This window comes from Pongo abelii, chromosome 5, assembly GCF_028885655.2.
Source record: "Pongo abelii isolate AG06213 chromosome 5, NHGRI_mPonAbe1-v2.0_pri, whole genome shotgun sequence".
Classification (NCBI taxonomy): Eukaryota; Metazoa; Chordata; class Mammalia; order Primates; family Hominidae; genus Pongo; species Pongo abelii.
Genome location: NC_071990.2, coordinates 113,174,319 through 113,197,120, shown reverse-complemented (window position 1 = coordinate 113,197,120; position 22,802 = coordinate 113,174,319).

Here is a 22,802-nt window from a genome sequence, read left to right as displayed (position 1 = left end):
TATTATCCAGGAGAACTTCCCCAACCAAGCAAGGCAGGCCAACATTCAAATTCAGGAAATACAGAGAATGCCACAAAGATACTCCTCAAGAAAAGCAACTCCAAGACACATAATTGTCAGATTCGCCAAAGTTGAAATGAAGGAAAAAATGTTAAGGGCAGCCAGAGAGAAAGGTCGGGTTACCCACAAAGGGAAGCCCATCAGACTAACAGCAGCGGATCTCTCGGCAGAAACTCTACAAGCCAGAAGAGAGTGGGGGCCAATATTCAACATTCTTAAAGAAAAGAATTTTCAACCCAGAATTTCATATCCAGCCAAACTAATCTTCATAAGTGAGGGAGAAATAAAATCCTTTACAGACAAGCAAATGCTGAGAGATTTTGTCACCACTAGGCCTGCCCTACAAGAGCTCCTGAAGGAAGCACTAAACGTGGAGAGGAACAACTGGTACCAACCACTGCAAAAACATGCCAAATTGTAAAGACCATCGATGCTAGGAAGAAACTGCATCAACTAACAAGCAAAATAACCAGCTAACATCATAATGTGGATCAAATTCACACATAACAATATTAACCTTCACACTTAACAATATTAACCTTAAATGTAAATGGGCTAAATGCTTCAATTAAAAGACACAGACTGGCAAATTGGATAAAGAGTCAAGACCCATCAGTGTCCAATCTGATCTTTTTCTTTTTATCTTCCTGGTTAGCACCATTGGTCTGTGGGTCCCAGCCTGTGATTCCCACACCACACCGGCCGTCAGGATGGATAATTTCATGTTTCTGGTTTGTCTGTGAAAAGCAGAGGAGTCGCATCCCAACACTGGGGTATTCATCAACTGTATCTCTCCAGCTCCAGCTCTCCTGGTTCCACATATAGTAATGCACATATCTGCAATTTTTGAATTTAAGGGAGTTTCACTCTCCTCCCGTTTGCTGTCTGTGAAATGCTGGTGGCAGCAGGCATTTTTCTGGAATCGTCTTCCATCCCTCTGCAGTCTCACTGACGTGGAGCAGGGGAAGACAGATGTTGACCATCCTTGCCTCTTGGTAGGAAAGGAACATCTTGCTTGAAAAGTGACCTGCAAAACCTCCCCCAGCTCCAGAACACACTGGCGCTGGGTTACTCACTCCCACATGTGTTTAGACATCTTTGGCTGTGGGAGCTCCTATTTAACTCTTTCCAGCCGACTGTGTGTGGACTCCGTGGATATGGTAGTTTTAGAGGTCGGGGCTGCTATTTTTGACCTTACACAATAAGAGCTTTCACAGTGTGTGTCCTGTTCTGAGCTTGTTTCCCTATTATCTCATTTAACAGAATGCTAATCTGTCCAGGAGCTCATTTCACAAGTGTTCAGTTTGTGATGTACGTTTCAATAGACATGGCGCTAAGCATAATTCAATGTGCACAAGGTTCTATGATTTACAAAGAAGTTTCCTGTGTATTACATTTTTAAATTTCACAGCTCAGTGAGGTGGGCAAAAGCAGTATTACCATCCTCATTTAACGGATTAAAAAGTGAAAGCTAAGCAATTATACTTGGTCAATAAAACACACTTAATCTCTGCCCTCTACAGCTAAATAATCTACTGGGAGAGAAGACGCTGAACAAATAAACACACAAAATGTCCGTCATTGAAAGTTGAATAAAGGCTAATAAGAGCAAAGAAGAAACTATAAGAGAGAATGACAGGTGAGAGCTAATTTACATTGGGGGCAGAGAGGACATCTGAGGAAGTGATACTTAAAGAGTCAAGAGATGAAGCTAGATGAAGAGTCGGGAGACGACTCCCAGTCCAGGACTCCTTCCACTGGCAAGATGCACACCTCTAATGGCGGTGAGCTCCCCTGCACAAAGCACATCCCACTCCTTTTCCCATAAGATTCCTAAAATCATTCTGTTAGGAGCATCATCACAGCTAGAATAGTCCCTTCTCCTGGGAGTACCAGCCGTCCGGGCAGGCAGTGTTTGGAGCCCATGCCTGTGGTCAGCAAGCTTAGTACAGTATGAGTCTTCCTTTCCTCATCCCCTCTTTCCTTATCTTCCTATCTTACTGGTTGTGGAGAAGGGTGTATTGACAGCCTTGAGAAAAGAGAAAATATTGTTTTTGGAAGTAATGTATTGAATATGTGCTGTGAGGGGGTCAATATTTGCTCCTGTGAAATAGAGATACAGTAACAATAACACAGCTTGGGCAACACAGTGAGACCCCATCTTTACAAAACAGAAAGTAAAAAAATTAGCCAGGTGTGGTGGTGCAATACCTGTAGTCCTAGCTACTTGGGAAGCTGAGACAGGAAGATTGCTTGAGCCCGGGATGTTGAGGCAACAGTGAGCTATGATCATACCACTGTACTCCAGCCTGGGAAACAGAGAGAAACCCTGTCTCAAAAAAAAAAGTATAATAATAATAAGAGCTAACATTGGCCGAGTGTCACTGTGTCTCAATATTGTACTGAGTGCTGTGTATGTATTAACTCATCTGATCCTTCAGCAACACTAGGCCTGTGTTCTATGATTACCATCTTTGGTTTACTTATTAGGAAACTGGGGCAAGGTCACACAGTTAGCAAGAGGTAGAACCAAGATTCCAAGAATTTCATTACTATGCTCTGCTGCTCTCTGCATGGCCTGTAAATGATACCATGATCAGTAGCAGGATGATTGATTGATATATTAATTTGCATTGAGTTCTCTGTATTTTTCTTCCACCTGCTCCTCTCCTGGATTTCAAGAAGTTAGTGAGGCCCTTTAGGGTTCCCACCTATCCATCCTCTAAGCACAGGATGGAAGCTGCTGGCATGCTTTGTCTTGCCTTTTGAGATCCTGCCTTGTTCTCACTGGTGAGAGGTGACGCTGGGAGACGAGGGGGAGGAAGAGGAGTGCAGCCGAGGGTTGGGTGAGGACTGAACATTCAGGCCTCCCTGTGCAGCAGCCCGGGGAGGTGGCTAAAGCTCAGAGGGACTTGATGATTCATGGTGCTTCCAGGAGGCTGACCCAGTACCAGGGTGCCCTGCACTGGCTAAGTTCCTCAGAGAACTTTGTGAGGATGCAAAGCCTCAAGTGTCTATGCATATTTGGATGATACAAGTATTGGCAGAAAACTTAGGAACTGATCATCAGAGGCCTGGCCCCTTTCTAGGCACCTTGGAGGCCTGCTGGGTTGTCATTCAACCCCCATTCATGGTGGCAGTGGTGTGGGTGGGTGGGTGGCCATGATGGTGGCCATGGTATTGGGGGTGGGGAGGAATGCACCAGTGATACCTTAGAATAAATTCATCTCAGGATGGAGGCAGGGGAGGAGGGTTCAGAGCCTGGTTTAATTTGAATTAAAGAAAATGAATTTGTGAAGTCATACTCATACTTGCTACAAATACCACAAGCTTCACAAAATAGCCATTCTCCTGGAGTGTGGACTCTCCCCTGAAAATTCACAGAACTCAGAACCAAAACCGATGTCGGAGCATCTGTACTGTCTCCCATGACTCTCTGTTCACTCCTGGCTCAGCCTGCAACTGGGTCTCTAATAATGCAGCAACTCTGCCCACCAGGTTGCTACTGCAGGCCCAACAAGGCTGAAGGACGTTTGCTTGGTAGGTGCTCAATAGAAACTTGGTGATTCAAAAGAGAGTCCTTTTAAATCACCTTATACTACATACTGCATACTACCAAAGCTAAGCATGTCTATAATTTTGCATACATTTATCCATTGCATTCTTTCCTGCCATTTGCAAACATTACCATTACAGTCATATGTCCCTTAAAGATAGGGATAGTTCTAAGATGTGCATTGTTACGTAATTTTGTCGTTGTGCAAACATCATAGAGTGAACTTACACAAACCTACATGACATAGCCTTCTACATACCTAGGCTGTATGGTAGAGCCTGCTGCACCTAAGCTACAAACCTGTATTTACTTTACTAAATATTGTCAGCAATTGTAGGACAATGATAAGTATTTGTGTATCTAAACATATCTAAACATACAAGAGGTACAGTAAAGAGATCATATAAAAGATTAAAAATGATCCACCTATAGAAGACATTTGCTGTGAATGGAGCTTGCCGGACAGGAAGTTGCTCTGGGTGAGTGAGTGGTGAGTGAGTGGTGAGTGAATGGGAAGGCCTAGGACATTATTACTGTGCACTACTGTAGACTTGACGAACAAATAGATTTAGTATAGCCTATTTTTTCTTTGATAATAAATTAACCTTAGCTTACTGTACCTTTTTTACTTTATAGACTTTTTATCTTTTTTTTTAACTTTTTGATTTTTTTTTTTTGAGACAGTCTCACTTTGTCCCCCAGGCTGGAGTGCAGTGGCACAGTCTTAGATCACTGCAACCTCCACCTCCTGGGTTCAAGCTATTCTCCTGCCTCAGCCTCCCGAGTAGCTGGGACTACAGGCACCTGCCACCACACCTGGCTAATTTCTGTATTTTTAGTAGAGACGGGGTTTCACCATGTTGGCCAGGCTGGTATCAAACTCCTGACTTCAAATGATCCACCCACCTTGGCCTCCCAAAGTGCTGGGATTACAGGCATGAGCCACCGTGCCTGGCCAACTTTTTGACTCTTTTATAACACAGCTTAAAACACATTGTACTGCTATACACAAATAATTTATTTGTATCCTTATTCTGTATTCTTTTTTCTAATGTTTTTTTCTTACTTTTAAAACTTTTCTTAGTAAAAACGAAGACACAAACACCCACATTAGCCTAGGCCTACACAGGGTCAGGATCATCAATATCACTGTCTTTCACCTCAACATCCTGTCCCACTGGAAGGTCTTCAGGGGCAAAAACATGCATGGAGCTGTCATCTCCTATGATAACGATGCCTTCTGAAGGATCTGCCTGTCCTGTGTTGTAGCTAACTTTTTTTAATAAGTAGAAGGATTACACTCAAAAATAATGATAAAAATATAGTATAGTAAATATATAAACCAATAATGTAGTATTTATTATCATTCTCAAGTATTATGTACTGTACATAATTGTATGTGCTATACTTTTATATGACTGGCAGTGCAGTTGGTTTGTTTATACCAGCATTACCACAAACATATAATGCATTGCACTGTGATGTTGGAATGGCTGCAATGTCACTAGGTGATTGGAGTTTTTCAGCTACACTATAACCTTATGAGACCACTTTTGTATATGAGGCCTGTCATTTACTAAAACGTCATTGTGTGACATGTGACTGTATTGCACATCTCACTTACCTTTTTTCCTATATGTCTTTCTGTTAAAAGCATCTCATTTTTTTTTTTTACAAAGCACTAACCTCAAGATCCCAACATGACTCTAGTCACATGTGCATGAGAGAGTAGGTTTGTTTTCTCTTCTTTCTCCACTAACGCGTATACAAGCCTTGTTAATCAACACCTGTGCATTCTCTGAGGGGCTGTTTTGTGCGTGCTAAGGTGCTGCCAATGCCCCCCACCATAGATGGAGGGACAAAGAGGTGTCAGGCTCTGCTTGGTCCCCTGTCCAACTTTTAATAAACCAGGTCCAAAAATGAGTAACCTCTGACCACCACAAAATGTTCTGCCCAGCCATCTGCGTGGGGCTTGGGTCAGAGTCTCCTTGAAAATAAGCAGGTGTCCTCATTCCAAGGGCCTTTAAAAAAGTCAGGCTGTGGCCCAAGGAAAACAAGGCCAAATATCTCAGAGGTTTATAATTCATTTTGTCACTTGACCTTGTTAGTCTGGTTTGCAGGGGGAGCTCTGTGTGGGAAACAGGGCTGAGTTAATCAGAGGCAGACACCGAGGCTGACCACATGCAAAGGACAAGCGAGAGAAGAGGAGGACAGAAAAATTTCCAGTATTTCCAAATGTGGGTGAAGCTAATCTTTCAGAGAAGGAAAAGTATGCATAATGTGGTGTGTCATTCCTGATTTGTAAAATGCTTGCACAAGTGAATCATAATTCAATTAGATGGGGACAGTGACAGGCATCCTGGACTTGGAGTCAAAAGACCCTCATTCACATTCAAGCTCTGCTACTTTTCTGAGCTCACTCGCCTCAGACAATTTCCTTCAGGCCTGCCTGCCTCCAAGCTTCCTACCTCCCCCAGTCCAGCCTCAACATTGCTATTTGATCTCTTTTTCTTAAACACAAATTAGAGCATGTCACTTTCCCACTCAAAACCCTTTTTCACTCCCCCTGGAATAGAACCCAGCTCCTGGGAAGCACAGTAGAAGGCCTTCCACAACGAAGCAACCTCATCCCTGCGCTATCCTTGCCTCACCTGCCAGCTCGGGTAGCACAGATCTGCTGTACTGTGAGTCCCCCAGCCTCTTGCTTTTGCTTATGCGATTCTACCGGGACAACCCTGCCCACTGCTTTATCTGATAAGCGGTTTGCACAAATGACTTCTCCCCTGAGAAGGCTTCCTAACCAGCACCCACAGCAAAGCTCCTCAAGCAATTAGTGTGCCACCCTGCCCTTGTAAAACCCATACTGCAATCATCTGTTTAAATGCACGGTTGCAAGATTTTGCTTATAAAAATAATGATAATAATAGATGCCCAGTTAACTGCTTTAGCATATATGGGACACACACTCACACACATACACAAATTCCTTGTTAACCTGAAATTCAAATTTAACTGGGCATATGTTCATATGGCTTGTCCCTACTAGACTGGCTCACTGAAAATAGAGACTGAGACATCTTCATAGCCTTGGTACCCACAACATGACTGACCTACAGCAGGGGCTTGGTAAATATTTACTTTATAGTTTCTAGCCTTAAAATTACTAATATTACAGGCAAATGAATAAACACTCCACTCACTTTTTATTTGCCTTCTTAAGTGAGATCTACATTAAGTGAGATCTAGGTTTTGCAGAAGGCTAAAGGTCACCCTTCTGCAAAATCTAGATAGCAGTTTCCAGACTGTCCGGCTCCAACCTGCCATGAGCCCCTGCGGACGCTAGATGGCGGAATGGGTTAAGGGACCAGCCCTGCTCTGGGGTCCGGGCGCCCCTCTATAAAAGCAGGCGCTTCCTCTGCCGCAGAGCCCTGCATTATTGATTGTGATGCTGCCGCAGAGGTGGGAGGAGCCCGACGCCATCTCGCCAAGTCTGCAGTATCGGGAACATGGCTTTAGGATCCTTTTCTCTCTCTGCAAAAAGCCCCTCGATAGCTGGAGAGAGCTCTCTGTAGCCCACATGATTGTTTTCATTCATAGGAAGATCAGACCTTCCCATAGTCAGAATCACTTTTATTTCACATTGTCATTCTGAATAGCGGCACCAAAGAATAGCAGCTGTACTTTCTGAAAGCCACTGATTTGAATCGGCACCTATCGTAAAATATTACCGAGTCACTGAAAGGCAAAATAGTCGGGGGCGGTGGGGGAAATTCATCATCCCTTCAGGTTTCTCAGTTACAAAACATTCTTATAAAAATAGATGAAAGTACTACGGACGTAAAATAGTTTCATGATATTTAAAACCACGGCCGTATTTTCAACCGGCATTCATTGGAACCGGAAATCTGCATCTTGGAACTGAAAAGCGCTGATCTGAAACTAAACCCGTGGGTGGGGCCTCCACGCCGTCCACTCCGTGGCACCCTTCCCTCCGGGCCAGCAGAGGGCGCTCAACGGGCAGTCAAAGGGGCTCTCGCAGGAGTCCTGCCTATACAAACATTTTATTTAGCAGGGAACTGAGTTGTCTATTTACTCACGAGTGTTTTTATTTAGCCAATGCCTTTCTTTGAATATAGATGTGCTGATTAGAGTGCTGTATTGTTCCCTCTCTTTATGAGCTACACATATAATGCATCCTCCATGTCGTCTCATTTGAGTTTCCTTTGTGAAATGAGAATTTAGAGACAGTGTAAAGCATCTTGACTAAAGAATCTTAGATTCTGTACTCATAACCATCAAATATAATTCAACAACACATTTAAAGCAGCTTTTCCTGTTGAATCATTCCCAAGCATTTTGCTTTTCCTTTCCATTGGAAATATCTTTCTTCATGTATCTGTGTATCATCAGTATTAGTAATATTTGCTCAAATTGAGTCGTTATCGGGATACAATTAAGTGGAATGAACAGATTAGGAAAGAGGCAAACAACACACTGGGCCTACTAAAGAGGAGCCTCCTATCCTACCGGCTGTGAGCTCTCAGTGAGCTCAGGGCGTGTTCGTATGTTTCACGAAAGAAACTGAGAGTTAATTAATCTGTCCTGGTAGGCGGAGGTCAATCAAGACAGCTTCCACCTGAATTCAGAAAGGTTACATCATTGTTTAAAAGAAATACACACACACACACACACACACCCCCCCCCACACACACCACTTTTCCAAATCCACAAGTAATTGAATCAATTGCTAAATCAAATGCTGTCTTAAGACTTGACAGAACAAAACTGAGCTCACGCTTACACACACTAGGACTGTTAATCGATGAGGCTCATCCACAAAAGACTCTCCAAAGTGAACCTCGTGTCACAGTTTCAGAGTGTGGAAAGCAACTCTTCAGTCCTGGATGGTGGCTTTCAGAATGTCATCTGTGTCCTGTGCATGCCAGGCACACAGACACTGCCCTTACCTGCCCCTCAGGTTTTATGTCCAAACTTAGTATGTCCAACTTCAGTAAGCAAGAATATCAGTTCTTAAACTCAGGTTCACAATAAATATCAAATATTTTTAGAATCCCTTAAATCAAGTTGCATGTAACTCCAAGTCCCCCTTTTATTGAGCTGTTGGACAGCTGAGTCATAATCATTTTTGGGCACCTCCTCCATCCTGGTTTGGGTCAGTGTTCCAGGTCCCTGCAGCCCACAGGCAATGGTTCCCTCAGGTTTGACAATCCTGCTATTTCAGTATCAGCCTTGGGGCATGAGAACATTGGTGCACTGGAAGATGCTGCATCTAGGGACCAATCTCCCTGGCTGGAGTCGCTGCTAGGGATATCTTGGCACCTCCCCAGCCCAGCACACTGCCAAGGAGAGGTGAGCAGCTCCCATTCTCACAGGACCTCTGACCAGTCTTGGGGGAGGAGAATCTCTTCCAGCCACCCAGCTGCTCCAAAAATGTGCCACTTCCTCCTCCCACTCTAGGAATTTACTGTAAACGGTAGTATCAGCTGTAAACCCTTTCAAACAAGATGGTGCCACCACCCCCACCCCCATTCCCAATAAAACTAAGGAGCTGCAGAAACTAAATGTGTGAATTGGCACTGCATGGGAAAAAGTTCTGTTCTAATGGGACAAAGTAATGCTAAAGATTCAAAGCCACTTTGATCAAAAACATTCTGTCTTTTCTGGACAGTTACAAAAAGAGGAAGGATGGAAACTTTCCCACCGTGGAGAACATGGGAGCTCTGTTTTGGGGCTCTTGAAGCATTTCCATGTATAAACACTTTGTTTTGTTAGCCAGCATTTTCGGTTCATGCATTCCTTCAGTCCCACCTCTAATTAAGCAAGGGCATTAAATTTTTAGTATCAGTAATAAATGTCCCTTCCACCCCCCAAAAATGTCTGTTACAATTGTATATTTTTTCTGCTACTGAAAAGGAATAACTTAAGTTTATGTGATGTAAATGTTGGCTTTGAGAAAATGAATAGGGAAGTGAGTCAGGAAGTAATCAACAGGAAGCATAATGGTGGGAAAGAAAGCTGGGACTCACAACCCCTGAGATCTGGAGGGTGAATGCAGGTCACCAGGCCACTTCCTTTAGGGAGCTCATTATTTCAGAGACAGCACACCATTGTTGGAACCCTGTGTAGCAGCACTGTCCAGCAGAACTTTCAGCAATGATGGAAATATTCTATAATATATATAATGTGCTGTTGAGCATTTAAAATATGGTTAGTGTGAATGAGGAACTACATTTTTTATTTTATTTAATTTTAATTAATTTAAGTTTAAATAGTTATAAGTGGCTAGTAGCTGCCATGTTGATAGCATAACTCTGAAGTCTTTTTTCTTTTTTAATCCATAATTTATCCCTCACATATTTCCATAAATGTTTTTGTAAGCTAAGACAGCTTACAAAAAAATCAAGCACAGTATAAAACAGGAGAATTAATTTTTTTTAATGATTGAAAAAAATAGTAAAAGAAGAGGAAAGCTCTGTAAAATAGAGCAGAGAACTAGATGCTCCCAGACACATGGAATGAGTCAGTGCCTTTGAAAATTAAATTTATTTCTAAATTGCTGGAAAGTAAAGCAAAAATGAAAAGTCATGCAGGAGAGAAAGGTGAAATTTGTAGTTAACCATTGTTTGGCTGCTCAGAAACACTCAGTTCCTGAAAATGGTCACCTTGCCCATGAAGCCCTTACTCTCACCCATTTCTTCTAGTTGGTATGGCAGAGCCCCTCTGGGTGATACCCCTGGGACCTCACCCAAGCTGGCCAATCATAGTCCTTTCCTTGAGAGATGACTGGAAACACAGAAAAGTGTGGTGTCTCCATAGACTGATGGATGGCATGTGTGAAACTTGGGGTGTGTTGAGCTGAGGGACAGAAGACGGCAGTCTGCACCAAGGCAGGAGACAACGATGTGGTGAGGGTCACCAGTACAGGCTGTGGATTCACACTCGCTCTCTTACTACAATAGCTGTGTGACATTGGACACATGCCTTTACTTCCCCAGGCTTCCACCTCTGAAAAATGGAATAATTTTAGTTCAGATTTTACAGAGTTGTTGTAAAAATAAATAAATAAATAAAATGCAATGAACCTAAGGAGAAAGCATGCCTAGGACATAATAAATGCTCCACAAATATTATTAATTATACAAATATTAGCAGCAGAGTCCTGACAACATTCAATGTTTTTGGATTTGTGTCATTCCCAAAGTCCAAGCATGGATTCCATTGGATTCCATGAGACATGCTCCTCCCCTATATTCTTTTTTTCCCCAGTTTCATTGAGCTGTAATGGACAAATCTCTCCCATATCCTTAAAATCAAATTTCTGTTTTGCTTAAGCTAATTTGGATTGGGTTTCTGCTAACTGCCTCCAACAGAGTTCTCACTTGTATGCCACCTTGTTTGGAAGTCTAACTTGTCTTCCTCCCCATGCAGAAAGCCGGGTCAGCTGCAGGAGCACCTAACCTTTGCAGACTCTTCACAGGCAACGGGCATGGAATAGGAGAATGCAGATGAACCAGTCATAGTAAAGATACTATCTTCAGTGAACATTCGCTATGTTTGGGGCTGCCCATCACCCACACTCTCTTCTTATCTGGGAATAAACCTCCTAGAATATGCATCTTGGAGGGACATGCGGCTCCATCTCCTACGATAGGATCTGGAAGTTGCCACATCAAGCTTTTCTCCACTCTTAGGCAATCTATGCACTGTGTTCTTGTCTGAATTCTAGGTAGATAAGAACACGAAGACCCAGTGCCTAGCACTGTTGCCAACACAGTAGATAATAATTGTCTGTTGAACAAAAGAATAAGGGAGCCAGTGGATGAGTTAATGGGGAAGCAGTAAACCAAAGCAGAATGAGGAGTCCGCTGCTGGTGGGCGCCAAGAAGGCGGATGTTTGCCCTGGAATGTCAGCCCTGCCGTGAACTTGGTAATGGAGAAAGGGCAGGGCTGATTATCCAAAAAAATCTACTCATCACAAAAATATGAGGTTATTTGGTCATTTGTTTTTCCTTGTGAGAAACGTTTACAAGGTAAACCTTCTGTTAAGGTAACGAGCACACCTTGCCTGAAACAGATGCACGCTGTGAACCGATGCACGCTGTGAACCAGTCATTGATGGAGCAAGTTGTGACCCTGTTTGATGGTGGAGCTAGATGCACCGACACAGTCAAAGGACAGCTAACAGTTCATTACTGGCAGCTGTGGAATTTCTGACTCTTCGCTCTGCGTTCATCCAGCTCAGCTCCCACAGGCCCCTGAAGTGACAGACTCACCCATACCTTGCTCATATACATTTGGATGATTTGGCTCATCTCTCAGGGCCTTCATTTCTGATATTCCCCCACTCTTTATTGAACCCAAAACAAAGAAGGAAAAGAACCATTTCTGACAATGTTTGTCATCTATAGAAATAAAATTACATTTCTGTTTTTTTGTTGTTGTTTTTGTTTGTTTGTTTGTTTTCCTGCTTCTTGTCGCATCATGGGAAGACAGCCAGACAGATTTCCACCAATTTGGGATCCCCCAGCTTAAAATATTGACTAACTGGTATTTGAAAATGGTACTGTAAGGGCCCCTGAAGAGAGGTAGGCAGCCATCCACTGGGGAAGCAGCACAGAGGCATAGAAGCCAGGCTGACTGTGCCTCTGGGACTGAGATGAAGTAAGAAGCAGGCACACAGCAGGCCCTCTGGTTCACAGGCTTCTGGTGAGTGGAGCTGCTTTCCACAGGGCAACTCCAGTCTAGCTCAGGGCTCTCAGGCTGCAACGCTCCTGCAGATCACCCAGGCGTCATGACTGGGATCTGGGTGGGGCGGGAAACTCTGCCTTTCTAACCAGCTCTGGTGGTTCTCAGACCCTACTTGGAGTCGGAGGTTCAAGTGCCAAGGTGAGCAGCACACATGGTTATTTACATAACAATTTCCCAGAGTAATTTCCAGTACAGCAGGTACATTCAATAAAGGAAGCCTGGAATAGAGAAGAAAAAAAATCCTTTCACACACGAGCATCCCCACTTGCTTGAAGCAGTGGCTCTCAGCTTTGGCTGCAACTAGAATCATGTGGGGAATTTGCAATATCCCAGTGCCCAGGCCCCACCTCAGACCCATGACATCAGTGTCTCCAGGGGTGAGACCCAGGCGTCAGGATGTTTTAAAGCTCCCTGGGTGATTCTGATGTGCAGCCAGGGTTGCGGCTGGCTACCCGAAAGCAACCCTTTCCCATGAGTCACTGGCATTAACTGCCAGCTCTTCCTCCCACTGTTCCTTCAACTGGCTTCCTGTGCCTGCAATGGTGACATCACAAGCCTGCATGCCCCCCCTTAGAATTGGAGGTGCCAGTCATCAGCCTATTTGACATGGAGTCTATTTCTGTGGGCAACTAGGTCTCTGCTATCTGCTGGGACATGACTCCCAAAGTATGTTCTGCACAACACAAATTCCACAGAGATGCTCATAGATGCTATTTAAAACAGGGAATAAATGCATTTTTATTAAAGTAATTTGGGTTAAAGTCAACCAGATTTATTTACTGAGAGACTTCTCAAATCCTTTAATTACCCAGTGCACTCATCCCCAATAGGAAGATATGACAGGCAACACTTTCCAACCAAATTTGACCATGAAAACTTTTTTTAAAGAAAAAAGAAAATCCAGGAAACAGGCTTCGGAACATATTGTTCTCTCAGGGTATAATTTAAACTTTAAACTTTTTGGATGTTCCCTAATATTTATCAATTGACTAGTGTTTTTACAGGTAACTATCTTATGTTCTCTGTGCTGTATTAGGTACTGGGAGATATAATTCACATGAAACAATTAGAAAATAGCTGCACTGAACTGAGTTGCATTTTTAAAACAAAATAACATTTAATTTTTCTAAAATTAAGGAATAAAAGAGAAGGCTACATAAGTCAAAGAGGCCTTTGTTGAGGAAGTGGTACTTTCTTTGAAGACCTTGAAGAATGAGTAGGGTCTACATGTGCAAGAGAGCAGAAGGACAGAAATTTACTTTGAGGAAATGGCATGAGCCAGAACCTAAGAGCAGGAATGAGTGCAATGGGGTGTGATATGGGGATAGGGCATGGGGCAAGAGGGACAGTGAGTGGACCAGCCTCAATACAGTATTGATGGGAATACTGAGTGTATGCAATAAAAAATGACCTTATTCATAAGGTGATACCCAGTTTTCCCAATGAGATAATTTTTAAAGAAAAATTTTAGTAGCCAACCTGAATGTGTAAACTGGTAAGGAGGTAGATGAACTAATCAACATCTCCTTGTAATATTTATTAACATAGCACCCATGCTGTTACAAACTGAATTCTCCAGAAACAGATGCTGAGATGGAATTTGGAATGTGAAATACTTTTTAGAGATCGATACCTGTCAAAGAAAGAGAAAAGAAGCAGGATTTAGCAGAGGAAGATATTAAACTGTGATACAACCCTGACAAAGACGCCACTAACCCTGCAAAGAGCTCTGGAGCAAATGTTGCCTACCAGAGTTACCCTCAGTGAAGCCAAAGTGGCCAGGGCTTTATGTCTTTACCTGGCTTGGTCACCTGATGTGCACTGACCCAATAGTGAGACCTCGGGCTAGGGAGTCCTAGTAGCTAAACCTGATGAGGAAGGCCCTGATGGTGTCAATGTGTGGGCAGCAAGGCTTTCCTTGAATGCACATGCTTGTTTACAGTCATATCTTATACAACATACAAACACTGCTTTTCTCCATTCTCACATTTTATACGTCAGTTTTTGAAACTCTTCTCATGAATCACCATGATCCCTTAAGGCCATATTTTGAGTCATCTATCACAATTTTACAGAGTACCTCATCTCTACAGTCATCTAAGATGTTGGATATATGTCATTACTTCAATCCATGGATGAAGTTATTAAATATTTTATCCAAGCCACAATTTACCAGTTCCACCCCATTAGATTAGCTTTTATAAACTTCTTCCTGTAGTTTCATACTCATGATCTCCACAAAGTACCTTCTTACTGTATTTTTTAAGTAATCTTTCAAAAATAATCACTTTTAAAATCTTAGAAGTAAGATCACACTCCCAGAAGTAATTACTAGTATTTGATGTCTTTTCCTACATTTTTTTTGTTTGAGCAGGTAACCTCAATAAGCATCCCAAGCTAGCACTGATTTCAGTCTAAAATGTGATCCCCAAGCAGTGAATTTTTTTCCAAATAAAGTAGCAGAGAAAATACACACATTACCAGTGCTTTTCAAAAGGCACCCAACTTTGTAAAGACATATCTAAAATGACTTTCTATTTGCCAAGAGACGATATTAGGAAAGAAATCTTGATTAATATTTTGGGTATACATGCCAAGTTTGTCCGGGTGACATGAGGCCAGGTCACCGAAGCACTGAAGATAAAGGAGAGTCATTTAGATGGAACATCACTGTGGTTATGAAACAGGAAAGTAGCCTGATAAACATCATCTTAAGAAACTCTGTGTAGCTAAAGACAGTCTTAAGATGTGTTTGGGGAAATACTGTGGAAACAAGTAGTCATCTCACAACTGATATAATTAGGAGTTATAATAGCTTGGACTTTAGGGATGGCACAGGAAAGGAAATGAAAGAAGTTAATGGAAACACATTTCTAAAGAATTAATAACCTTGAAAGCATGTTGGATGATAGAAGCATAGGAAAGTGAAGAGCCAAACAGGACTTTAAGAACCTAAAAGGAATACTTTATTTTTCAATTTGTTTTTATTATTATTTTATTTTTATTTTTGAGACAGAGTCATGCTCTGTCATCCAGACTGGAGTGCAGCTGTGCGATCTTGGCTCACTGCAACCTCCGCCCCCTGGACTCAAACGATTCTCGTGCCTCAGCCTCCAGAGTAGCTGGGACTACAGGCACCCACCACCACACCTGGCTAATTTTTGTATTTTTAGTAGAGTCAGGGTTTCACCAAGTTGGCCAGGCTGATCTCGAACTCCTGGCCTCAGGTGATCTACTCACCTTGGCCTCCCAAAGTGCTGAGATTACAGGCATGAGCCACCGCACCCAGCCTAAAAGGAACACTTTAAATATGTGGTCAGTATATCCTTGAGGAATGATTTCTTCATAATTTTATAATTAGAAATTTCTAGTTGATGAATTTCTTGAAGAGATTTTAAGTTACCCATGCGGAAGCCACAACAGGACACAGGGCGTGCCTGCATACCCACCCACCTGCCCCAGCCATGGCTTTTTGTCAAAAACCAAAATCAGATGTCTTTTTCTCTGCTGTCAGCACTGACCACCCAGCGTAAGACAAGCCCGATAGGTCACTGCAGGAGCCTAAACTGCACTGCAGCCTCTGCATTCGCAGGGGCCACAGAATTATCAGATGTCTCCCATGTTCCTACTTTCCTGGGCCATGTTACTGTCCTTAATCTTGCAATCGCCATGAGAAAAGTTTTTACTTGGGAGCCCCCAGGGCTGGTACCTTTTTATTACTCTGATTTCCACAGTTAGCATACGAAAGATGATCCTTATGTCCTTAATTAGATGATTAGTTGATTTGTTGATCAAGACTGATGATAGAAACCTAGGCAGCCTTCTGATCTGCTCCCAAGTATACACCCAGCACTGCTTCAGACTGCAGTGTGCACACAAATCATCTGGGGGAGCTCGTTAAACTGCAGGTTCTGATCAAGTAGGGCTGGGGTGGCCCTTGGAATCTGCATTTCTAATATGCTTCCATGATGCCACTTCTGCTGGTTGAAGGACCACATTTGTGTAGAAAGGTCTTGTCTATAAAGGGTAGCAGAGAGCCACGGGGAACTGGCCTTGCCAAGGAGTGTATGTGCACAGAATGTGGATCAGGGAGGTATTCATGGTGAATTCAGAAAACCCAGGAAGCTAAAGGGGACAGGGACTTCAGAGCAGGCAGACTCAATCGGTAAGCCTCGCCTGAGAAGCCCTATAGCCAGGATGTGGAGGCTACATTGACAGTGAAATTACAGGAGCTGGGGAAGCCTGCAGAGCAGCTGTCAGTCTCCCGCCTCTCAGAGGAGGGTGTGGAGGAGGGGCACCAATTTTGGCAAGAATGAGGACTACTTTATTATGGAGAACTCCCTAATTATGCAGTTAGAGAACAGTGTGTGGCACATTCCGGAGCCTACACGGCTCGCATAAGGATTCCACTGTTAATTTTAAAAAGAGAAATAGCAATGCAACTTTCTTAACTCCCACACCATTCACACATTGAATTTGTGTGCCAACTCAAAGCGTACCCACTGGAAATGAAAACAGACTTAAAGCCAGCCCTCAAACTGAAGCTTGTCAAGCTGCAGATATACAGGGGAAGGGATATACAACAGAAGAGATATACAGAGGAAGAGATAGATATACAGGGGAAGAGATATACAGGGGAAGGGATATATAGGGGAAAGGATACACAAGAGAAGGGATAGACAGGGGAAGGGAAAGACAGAGGAAGGGATGGACAGGGGAAGGGATAGACAGGGGAAAGGATAGACAGGGGAAGGGATAGACAGGGGAAGGGATAGACAGGGGAAGGGATAGACAGGGGAAGGGATAGATAGGGGAAGGGATAGACAAGGGAAGGGATAGACAGGGGAAGGGATAGACAGGGGAAAGGATAGACAGGGGAAGGGATAGACAGGGGAAAGGATAGACAGGGGAAGGGATATACAGGGGAAGGGATATATAGGGGAAGAGATAGACAGGGGAAGGGATAGAGGGGGACGGGATATATGGGGGAAGGGATAGACGGGGGAAGGGATAGACAGGGGATGGGGTATACGGGGGAAGGGATAGACTGGGGATGGGATATACAGGGGACGGGATATATGGTGGAAGAGATATACGGGGGAAAGGATATACGGGTGACGGGATATACGGGGTATGGGATATACGGGGGAAGGGTTATACGAGGGACGGGATATACAGGGGAAGGGATATATGGGGGATGGGATAGACAGGGGAAGGGATTTGTTTTCTTTCTCTCCTTTCAAATAAAATTTTTCTCTCTGCCATTTAAAATTGTTACATCAGATATCTATTTGTTAAACCAAAAATGGCAGAACTCGGTCTCCTAACATAGGGCCCTTAACATAGTAAGCTCTCCCTCAATGTATTATCTCATGAGCGGTCTTCTGTGCATTTACACAGTATCCAGTAAGAACAGCTTTGCAAACGTACCCACATCTGGATGCTTTCCTGAGCACTTAGGTCAGATATGGTCCCTCCCTTTGCAAATACGAGCAGGCAAGGCAGATGGAACTACTAAGTCAGAAGGTGTCACTGGAGCAAATGGAATCAGTGAGCAATGAGACACCAAATCTGACCCACGGTCCCTGGCCACTCCTGCCAGCTTTGTCCTTGTGGGGCATCTAACTCTATAGAGCAAGCACTTTCAAAGTCTCTTAACTGGATTCCCAGGAAGAAAAATATTTTATACCAGATCCCAACACACACATCTGAAACAAGAGCTTTATGAAATCACAGTCACCCATGTTACATAGTCACCCCATTTCTGAATGATGGTCTCTTTAAGTGCATCCTTCAGACAATACCCTATCTACACTTTTTTCATGGAGTTTTCTTTATCTTACAAAAAAACTACATGGCAGCTTTTTAAATCTCCCAATACTTTAAAGCATCATCTTAATAATTCCTTTTCCCATTGCCATCGCTGCTCAATGCATTGCTCCTGTTATTCTTCTCCTCACCAGTGAATTTTATTCTTCTCTTTTAAAACCTGGGGAAGTGATTAGCACAGTGATGAGTAGCATAGGCTCACTTCCACTCCTGTGTGACCTTGGGCAAGTTACTGAGCCTCTCTGTTCTCAGTTTCTTATCTGGAAAAGGATAATAATAATAAGGCTACCTGATAGGTTGGTTGCAAGAATTGAATGTGTTAATACAGACAAGGCAATGAGAGTATTTCCGAGCGCCACAGAAGGCACCTGCTGCCACAGCTGCTGCGACTGCTCAAATTCTCCCCTCCAGGGGAAGGCACCCACTGTGAGTAGCCTCTGCTTGAGCCTCCAACGCTTATGTGTTGAACCTGGACAGTGTCCTTTCCCATTTGTTGACAGTCATGCTGCGCGCTACTTGCAACTTGCTTTTTTCTGACCACTGGAGTTAATATTTTAAGAGCATATATTCCTTTCCTTTTTAACACATCTAAAATGTACTATTTAACACTAATGACTTCAGAAGATACTAAATCTAGTTTGGACTTTATTTGATCACAAATGGCCATTATTGAAAATATGCGTTTTTATAGAAGGCTATATTGCAGTGATACTTCCTGTCAGCTATATGTTCCCTTTAACAGGTGATTCCACTTTCCATTTCTACCCTAAAATGTTGCTGTAGGGCTGGGATCCCAGAGAAGCAGGTTTGTTAAAAGAATGAATAAAATTCTAAAACGAAGTAGCCTCTGTTTCAAGACCTTCTTAATGAATAACGTGCATACACTTGGGTACATGTGTTCAGGGACATTTTTTCTGGCTGCTCTGGGAACATTGCTTTTTAACTATGTTCCAGATAATTGCTTTTACACAAAAAAGGCATCTCAATAAGTGAGGTGTTGTTATATGTGGCTCTCATGGTATTTCATGAGTGTGCATGGTCACTTTCCAACCTGATTCTAGCAGAGTGCAGAGACTTTTAAAAATTTCATTCACTTATTCTTCCAACAAAAGAATTACCAAGCACCTGACATTCCAGGCATTATGCCAGGCGGTAAAAATAAAAACAAGGGAACTTTATAGTTGTCAAGTACTTTTGGGTAAATTACCTCACTTACTCCTCTAAACAGCTCCGTGAGGCAAGTGATCTTGTTCCCATTTTAAAGACAAAAGAGAGAGGTCATGCACAAGAGAAATAAAAGGAAAAGAAAGAAGTACTGTGTTTATTAACTGACCAAAAGTTCTCGACATCCCATCCCTGTTGGCATTTACAGAAGGACAACACACCTGAAGGGCGTGGACCTTGCTCTATGAACTTATTTGGTGTTTGTCCAGCACAGCACTGCATGCAGAAAGCCACTTAGTAAATACTTTGGAGGAAGATCATTTTGATGTTGGTGAGAGTTCAGGCCATCTCTGGGAACGGGAAAAAGGATGGTAATGCACTTCAAGAACCAGAGGAAAGGAGAAAATTAGACAGTGGTCTGGGTGAGGTGAGAAAGGCAAGACTTACAGGAAAGTAATGAGGTTTATTTTTGTCTAGGGGAGAGGGCAGACTGACAGAGAGGAGGTGAGGGGTTAGACAGGGAGGCCTTAGCACACAGAGAGCAGAGACTTAGGATCCAAGGACAGTTTCCAGGATGTTATAAATGGGCCCTAATGAAAAGGAAACATGCTTCTCCATGCCTTCACTAGCAAGTTCTAGCCAGCAAAATGGTTCCAGATTTCTGACAGCATTTTGAATTAGCTTCAGTCTCAAATTCAAAGCAGAAACGGCCCTAAATTCCTCTGTTTCTCAATATGTCCTGTTTCTGTCGCATCGGGGAGCTAAGACACTCCTTATTGATGATTTTGCAGATGCTCAATAATGGTAGCTTTACAGATTAATCAATGAACCAAATATTTATTGGAGATCTGCTGTGTGTGCACCATGGTGAGGACCAGTGACATTCAGATAGGAGGCCTGGCTGACAGCGCACACAGCATGCTGGCGGGCAGCGACACACCTTCCAGACACACACTTGTTTGAGAGCCAGTAAAGCAGGTTATGCCTGAGTGGGAAGGAAGATCCGATAGGTAGGGTGGGGCCATATCACAAAAAGCCTGAAGAGGGAGAAGAGTGGATCAGAGGCCTTTAGTTATAGTCTGGCAACAGTAGGTGTCCAGAAACTATTTGTTGAATGCATGCCTGCATGAATGATTTCAACTAAGCATATTGTCCCAGACCCAGGACACAGTCATCCTCTCTAAATCATTCAGTCCTAAGTGTCAAATTGTGCCCAAACACAATTATGATATTTACATCTTTGTAGAATTATTCTGAGACTGTGGATGAATAGAGGTCTAATCTTTCCATGAGGACAGTGACCTTTTGCCTCCCTGGACCTACTGGATCACTTGGAAACAGAGGAGTAGACGCTGGAAGAATACAGTGCTTGGGACATAATGACCAGGCCATGCTAATTGCAGAATAATACAGAAACAGATTCTCCTTCCACCCAAAAATGTACCCAGGGCGAGCGGCCACAGAGGACATGGAGGCAGGAGACCTACTAAACAGGCCTCTTCTATAAAACAAAAAAAATTCATACTGCCACTACACCTTAAATTCCATGATTCCTTGTGCCTTCCTAACTCTCAGACGCTTTCTAGTCCATCTCATTTATCTTGACAGTCAAAGACACAGAATGGGTACAACATTTGTAGGGTGAGCTGTAAATTAGACGGCTTCTGAATCTTAAACAGTAAAGTCTTTCAGATGAAGAATGTGCTGGTTTAAGGAGGATGCCTCCTAAGCAAAGTCTTCAGCAGAAGAAATGTCTTCAGAAACCTTCCTGGACAGAACTACAGGCACCTTGCATTTCTCTCCTATTACTCCTCCTGCCTTCTATCTGTACTCACACCGGAACACATCTGTCGGACCCTCAGACCAGTTCTAAAGCAGCTGCCCCTTTGTAGACGAGCCCAATCTTAATCATTCCAACATAGTAACAAGAAAAAACCTACTTGGGCGGAGGTCCTTGTCTTAATGAACAAGTAGTCTGCAACCACCACCAGCAGAGGGCGTTGTCCAAAATGGCTGAGGTGAATTCAGCAGGCTGCACACAATGGAAGCACAATTCTTGCCATAGATCCTTTAAATGTCTTTCCATTAAATTTGTCTGAACTGCTCTTAACCTCGGAGAAGTTAAGAACATCAAGGCCTTTCTTAGACAGCTCTTCCCTTTCCCACAATGCGAGACTCCAGCAGTAAGACGCTTGAGAAAGGCTTAACAGATAGACAGAAAGGCTCAAGCAGGGCCTTCCCATGAAGACTCCATGTTTTTGCACTCTCTCTGTGCCACGTGACTGAATGATCATTTCACACTGGTGTAAGTCTGTGGCTTCTCTGGATTCCATACTTCTTAGCTGTATCAGTTGGGTTTGCATTTTATTTGTCCAACATAAAGGAAGGAGATGCCAGTAGCGACTTTTAGATATAATCATTGAGTTCAAATCCAAAACCCATTACCTTGTCCAAGCTTCATCGACTTCAGTATCTAGGGAGATATCCCAGAGGTCATTGCTCTGTCCCCAGGCTGGAGTGCAGTGGCACAATCTCAGCTCACTGCAACCTCCACCTCCCGGGTTCAAGCGATTCTCCTGCCTCAGCCTCCTGAGTAGCTGGGACTACAGGTGCACGCCACCACACCCAGCTAATTTTTGTATTTTTAGTAGAGACAGGGTTTCACCATGTTGGCCAGGATGGTCTCGATCTCTTGACCTCGAGGCCCACACTTTCTTAAAGTGAGTTCTGAGGGCTGGATGAAAGGGAGGAGGGATTGAAAAGAAGAGGCAGGCAATAGCAAAGGCAGATTGAAGACAAGTTCTCCTAATTTTTGCCTCTTGAAGGACAGTAAACTCCTCCAGTCCAACCTGGGAATTCACCACCCAGACACATGATACTCAAAGCTCCCAAGAGGAGGGTGGCAGTCCTCTGACCTTTTCACTAAGATTTAGAATCTACACATGGATCTGCAGCATGTCATTTAACTGGGACTATCTACTCCGTGTATCAGATATCTTGCCTCTCAAGATGTGAGTGTTTAAAGTCCAGTTTGAATGCTGAGATTTTTTTCTATGGGAGACACTTTTGGAATCTGCCTTCTTCTAAATTCAGGAAGGATAATCTCAGCTTGTACTTGATTTCCAAACAATAGCAGCAATAGCTCTCCTACTCTGGAGGCAATTATAGAACATTATCTTGGGTGATCTTTTATCACTAGTGTTAACTGCTTTTGCAAGCACTTGGCTGCAAGTACCCATGCACAACAGGATGTGGTTAGACAGTCAAAATTCATAGATCTTGGTAGCCTGGGGGCAAGATGGAACAGGGTGTCTGAAAACCCCCACCAAGTATATGCAGGTTTTACTGACAATGTCAAAACATGTGGTTTAATTCAACATATGTATTTAATGCCTACCATGTACAAGACATTGTGTTTGGTGTT